Source organism: Pieris rapae, chromosome 7 (assembly GCF_905147795.1).
Source record: "Pieris rapae chromosome 7, ilPieRapa1.1, whole genome shotgun sequence".
Lineage (NCBI taxonomy): Eukaryota > Metazoa > Arthropoda > Insecta > Lepidoptera > Pieridae > Pieris > Pieris rapae.
Window position 1 is genome coordinate 10,583,914 of NC_059515.1, and position 6,139 is coordinate 10,590,052.

Consider the following 6,139-nt stretch of genomic DNA (forward strand, 5'->3'; position numbering starts at 1 on the left):
TGCTCTTGAATATTTGATGACGGCTAATGAATCAAACGTCCCCCCCGGACATGACGAGGGTTGCTAAAATGGTGAAAGGCTACACTGATTTATGACGCTACAAAAGCTTCGCGACAAATTAATTGATATGCGTAATGGAAATTGTTATTAAACTCATAATGACACTCAAAAAATAGGCAGACTTTTTATTCAAACTATTTTATTGTCATGTTTATTTATGTACCCGTTAGTGAAAAAGTGACTGTCGTATAATAAATGGCTTCACTGATGAAGGTGATACGAAGTTCTTCTTTTCGATGTTTGAAAGGTTTCATTGAGGTTCTAACTTGGTTTTTATAACCATACATATTGACATAAAAATTGCTGAGTACATAAATTAGTTTTAATTCGTATAATATGTTCATTCAGCAAAACTAATTTAATTAGAAAACAATTGTCGTACGCGTCAGTAAGCTGAATCTGAGAATTATGTGTTATTTTTTGTGTCAGTTTTGTTTTTAGTTTTTTTTTAATTCATACAGTTTGCGTTTATTCGCCCCCAAAGAGAAGAATTATTAGATCTGTCATTCCTTCTAAATAAACTTACCCCATCTAAGGAAAAAATACATTTCCTCACAGCGTATAATATTTTAAACCAGCCCCTTGCTTTACACGAAATGGTTGTCGGCACCCGCTACTTTATTCTACTTCAAAGAGGCCTAAGTGATAAGCAATCTCTACACAATAATTATTTAAAAATAGTTTGTAAATTTCAATTTACGGTGATTAACCAAATAACGTTTTGTTTAGTATATAAAAATATTCAATGTATTTGTGGGCATGGAGACTGGCTCCTATGTAAAAACTGCAACACATCAATTCAGTGGAAAAGAACAGGACAACATTATTTTTATTATATTTTATATAAAACATATAAAATATGCTTGTGTATATGCGCACTGTAATATATTGAAATATCTTCTGCGTAAATCGTTCAATAAAAATGAGCCGCCAGGAACAAACCGGTCTGGAGAATTTTCCTTTTTTATAGAACTGATGTTGAGTCATCTCCACGCTCACATGTCTTCCTAACACTCTTTCGCTTATCACTTGGATCTTCAAGTTGTAATAAATTTGTGAGGAGTTCCACTTGGCGAGGTAGACAAAATAATTTATGTCCTAGTTTACGGACCACTTCCTACAAATGGCACACTGACTGACGGCTCTGTTATAACTCCCTCTTGCGACTCGAGATTGATATAACTTATTGCATACTTCATTTATGTTTAATGAACGTTCCGATCTCTCTTTTACAGTATTCTGATTCTAATTTAAGGGAGTTTTTGTTATTGTAGTACATACTTTCTTAAATGTAGTCATTATATGAATTGAATATCGTTTGTTATCGTGGAAAATTATTTGATTCATAGCAAGCGGCTTCTAGAACCATTTTTGAATATATACCCCTATTTTTTTTTGAAATAATCGCATCAACGCCTGTCAGAACAGAGTTCGTGTAGCGTTTCCATTTAAATTTTCAAAAAGGGACGAGAAAACGTAAGTTATCTTTCCCATCTTCACATTTCTACATAAGTAAGTAAATCGAACTAAACAATTCCCAATTAAGTGTAATCTAAACCTCTGAAGCACGAGTTAATGACAAATAAAAAGGTGCAGAGCGATTAGAGTCTGTGGTACTAAGGCGACAGCTCATTAGCGCAGATGATATCTCGTTGGGAACAAATGCTGGCTAATGGCTTGAACCGAATACGTGTTCTTTGTGGTTTGTCCTGTTTTTTTAGTGCATCCGTCACCTGATTTTGACTTTCTGACAACTGCAGGATTTTCTTTAATTTAAATTTACTGAAAATTATAAAAGTTGTTCTAATGATAGCAATAATTCAAGAGATTTTCAAACAATTATTGTAATAGGATTTTATCATTCATACAGTACAATAAATGTTTCCTTAATTGAAAAAACATGATAAAATTAAAGACGGAAAAAACAAAAGAGTTCGTAATTATAAATCAAAACTCGATTTGGAAAGATAAATTCGTCGAAATCGCTGACTGCGCAAAAGTTCCCTTTTTACGGCGATATATCTGGCTCGGGGCTGTGCGTCGGATGAAATATGTTGCAATTTCTTTGAATAATACATAGACCGTATATCATTTGCCTACGTTTTGTAGATATGGTGCTAGGACATTTTTTATGGGGAATGGGGATCGGGCTTTCTTTTTCAAATTGAAATGTATTAAATATATGTCTGTGGATATAATTTCGACGGCACATGAGTATGACATAGGCAATCAAATATGTCGTTTGTCTAGAACTTTGAATAGAGCTTAAGACAACTGCACTTTAATAAAATACTCCATTTATATAAAATAAGTATATTGATGATCTGTTAACAAATAATTACCTAAAACTTTTCATAGTAAAATTATGTTTACAATGTTAAATGTCTATTTAAAATGTTTTATTATTTTTCATCTACTGGATTACTATAAGAAATATGTACTAAACGCGATTTGAAAAAACCCAACCAATTACTATTGATTTGTAAATATGTAAAAAATCCCGCAGAATCAATATAAATCACTCGCGTATTCGTCCAAATTATAAATTAACACAGTTCTGCCACAAAAACGCGTCACCTGGCTCTTTTTGTGCACAAAGACTGCCAATAGCGAGCCAATTTATCACGCCGCTCTCGGCCTTTTAAGACAGATAATATATTGGAACATTAGAGTATAATAGACGATCCGTGGAGTCGTTTATCATGTTTTTGCGTGACACGAGCCTTTACAATGATCCTAGTCTTTATCTCCAGGGTATAAAGGTGATTCTTCTATCATTTAATCCCCGCTAATGTTGGTAACTTTCACGCAAAGTATAGGCTAAGCGCGTGTGTCTATAAATTTTCTGAAATCGGTTTCAAGTTATTGTTTGCGTCGATCTCCATTCAAAAGGTAGAGATTTGTTGAGTCATTACTCTGATATTATGTTACGTGATCACGGAATATCGGTGATAAATCATGGCATTCTGCTTTCTAGCTATATTATGCGGGATGAGTAATGATGTAGTGAATCAAATTATTAACAAAAATATTTAGTAGTTATTTTGTTGAATATGACAGATTCAATTTATACATTTATATGTATTAGGAAATATGGACAGATTAAAGTATTTCTTCGTCTCTTTCACTGATTGTTTGCTTAAATAGATTTTCGTATAATATAAATATATGCTTAGCATCAAAACCAAATCCAAACGTAAGGAACATATTGTGCTGATAAATTACTGTCACAGTTATGGCCTCAGTACATGAAATACATTAAAACCTTGTACGTACGTAGAATCCAAATACTACCTTTTGGCTTTTGAATCAAACTCGTACAATGGCCGTTTTCTTGTGTGTACTTTGTCGTCAAAGCGTACAATTGTCGCCTTCAATCGGAACAGACAAACAGACAAGCAACGCTTCCTCTGCTTTCAAAGAGAATTGTGTAAACATCACTCTGTATACAAACCAAAGAATACAAAAGGTATTAAGCCTATAATAGAAATCGAACTAATTTGTAAGCTATCACTGTGCAATAAAGTCTCACTTCCTTTGAAAATCAGTTGTAACTTTATACGCAGAACATAATTTCCTATTTACTAGCAATATGAACTTTGTGCCATAAAGCATAAGGTCGCAATTGCATCGTGTGTAATTAAATAGGGTTGTTCAAACGATTTCGTAGCACAAGTAATGGATTGGCTGATTGTTGGTTGAAGCGCGGGTGGTCACTTGATCGTTTCATGTTCGTGGCGACACAATGGGCTTTTAAAAATATGAGCAGTCATTTTTGGTGATGCGTTAAGGAAATGGACCTCCCGTTGCTATCTCTTGCTGTTTAAGATGAATATACAATTGTACCTTTAGATTTCGCTATTGGTAATCAATTTGATGGCTTCTATTCAGAGCTTGACAGGCTCTGACCACCATCGTAGTTCAAAGTGCCAGCTCTAATATATTATTATATAAATAATTATTATATTAATATTTGCAAGAACACAAAATTGTGCACCAATCCGCTTTGAGAAATGAAAAAAACTAATTATTCTATTAACAAAAAAACGACAATAAACGCAAACGTACCTAAACATAATTCAAAATTTGTGACACAAATTGATAATTCATTGTTGTCTACGCAAATCGTACGCCAAATTTATCACCTATTCTATCCGGATACCCATATCAAATTCGCTTCAATCTCTTTGTTAGCGTGAAATCTCTGTTTGTCATTAGACTCTTCACGGCTTTCCCCTTTAAATCACAATCGTTGTTAATTTACCACGGCTGTCCGTTGTATTCACACAGCATAAAAAGTTCAACTAAATTGGTCTAGTTCCACTGTGACTATTAAGGGGATGAGATTAGTCTGCGGGGTGATGAATCGCTCGCATTGTTGTGGCTCACAGCTGTCGACTGTCAAAGATAGCTAACACAGAAACCGGTTTTTTTGACACTCCCATTGTGATCGCTCAGTGTGACACACGAAATGAGCTGATAGCGCGGCCTGAAGAGGGTTCGAGTGAATTGAGCCTATAAATAAATAAGCAGTGTCGTGTTTTTTCTGCGGTGATGTATATTTCTATTGTCGCCGAGGCGAGGGCAACGCGGTAGTCCGAGATTTATGAGTTTAAATAAGTATTGTTGGGGATAAATTGATGTTATCCGATGATGGAATGTGTCAATATTTTTGATATGCTTGTGCAATTGAGCAGCTGAAATACATTTTGTGTCGAGTGTCATCTTAATATTGTAGTAGGCCAAATGAAATTATAAAAACACAGCTTACATTAATAATAATAATACAGCCTTTATATTCTGAAAATCTGAGCTCTTTATTATATTTTAATTTTAGTATATCTGAGAGTTAGACAAAACTTCTTTGCCGGACTCTTCTCCAGTGGTAGCCTGCTTAATTTGAGTTTATCCTCTTTTGCGTCGTCAGCCTCTACTCCGTTTCCGTCTTTAAGGACAATTCTGTAAATTATACAATTTTGCTCCATTTTTTATTTTCCTTAGCTTACATAACTGTTGTATAATAAATGATTATATGTGTTGTTAGTGAAACTTAACAGTCTTAGTCTATAAAAAAAGAAATTCCCATGAAGTATGTACATTTTTATGCAGCGTATACTCAATTACAGCTATTCCGCATTTTATTAGGACATTACGGCTTTATGGGCGAGACGTGAGTTAGCTGGCAAATTGATATATACTGCGCTATATTCGTTAGGGTTGCTTAGGGTTCTTTATGGTTATGCCTCACTGTTTTCACTCGGCCCTAATTGATGAATCAGATGTAGATTATGATGTGCATTGCAACCTTACAGAATAGGAAATTTTTCTTATTATTTAAGTATCCAAATTTTTAATTTTTTTAAATCTGCCTTTAGAAACGATCAGTCGTGCAACGACGGATGTCGAGGTGATACGAGTGGACTTTCGTATTCTGCATAGACGATGATGAAACTCTGCTGCTGGTCTAATTACGAACACCTCCTCTCAGTGATAAATACGATACCTATGATCTTGTCGAGAAAATATATCGTGAAACATAATTCAAAATCAAATTCATGAATGGCACAAAAACATAATCACCAACATGCTCAATTACAATTAAGATAAAGTATTTTGTTGTATACAGTAAAATATATCTACTTTATCCAAAGAAAAAAAAATATTCTGACTATTAACACTTATAGTTCATAACAAGGCCACAAACAGAATTCATCGTATAAGTATATTTATGAGGCATTTTATTGGTTCACTTACGGAGAAAATGGTCTTGAAAGTCGTTACACTACGTACTTACTTGTACAAGTGCCATATTTGCGAGTTTTACGAAATGTTATATCATACTTTATGGCCGAAGACAGAAGTATACTGTACTTAAATATTTCGTTCGTAGTTCCGAAACTCGTCTCCAAGTTCAAAAAATATAAAGTAACCGTAGTTGATTAAAATCAAATTTACAAGGCCACTGATCAGTCACTTGAATAAACTAATTGTAATGCTGTAGCATTGTCCAAAATGGCACTGCCAGCAGCTAACCCGCTATCGGCAAAGCGACTTCTAAGACTCAATTGAACTAATCTTA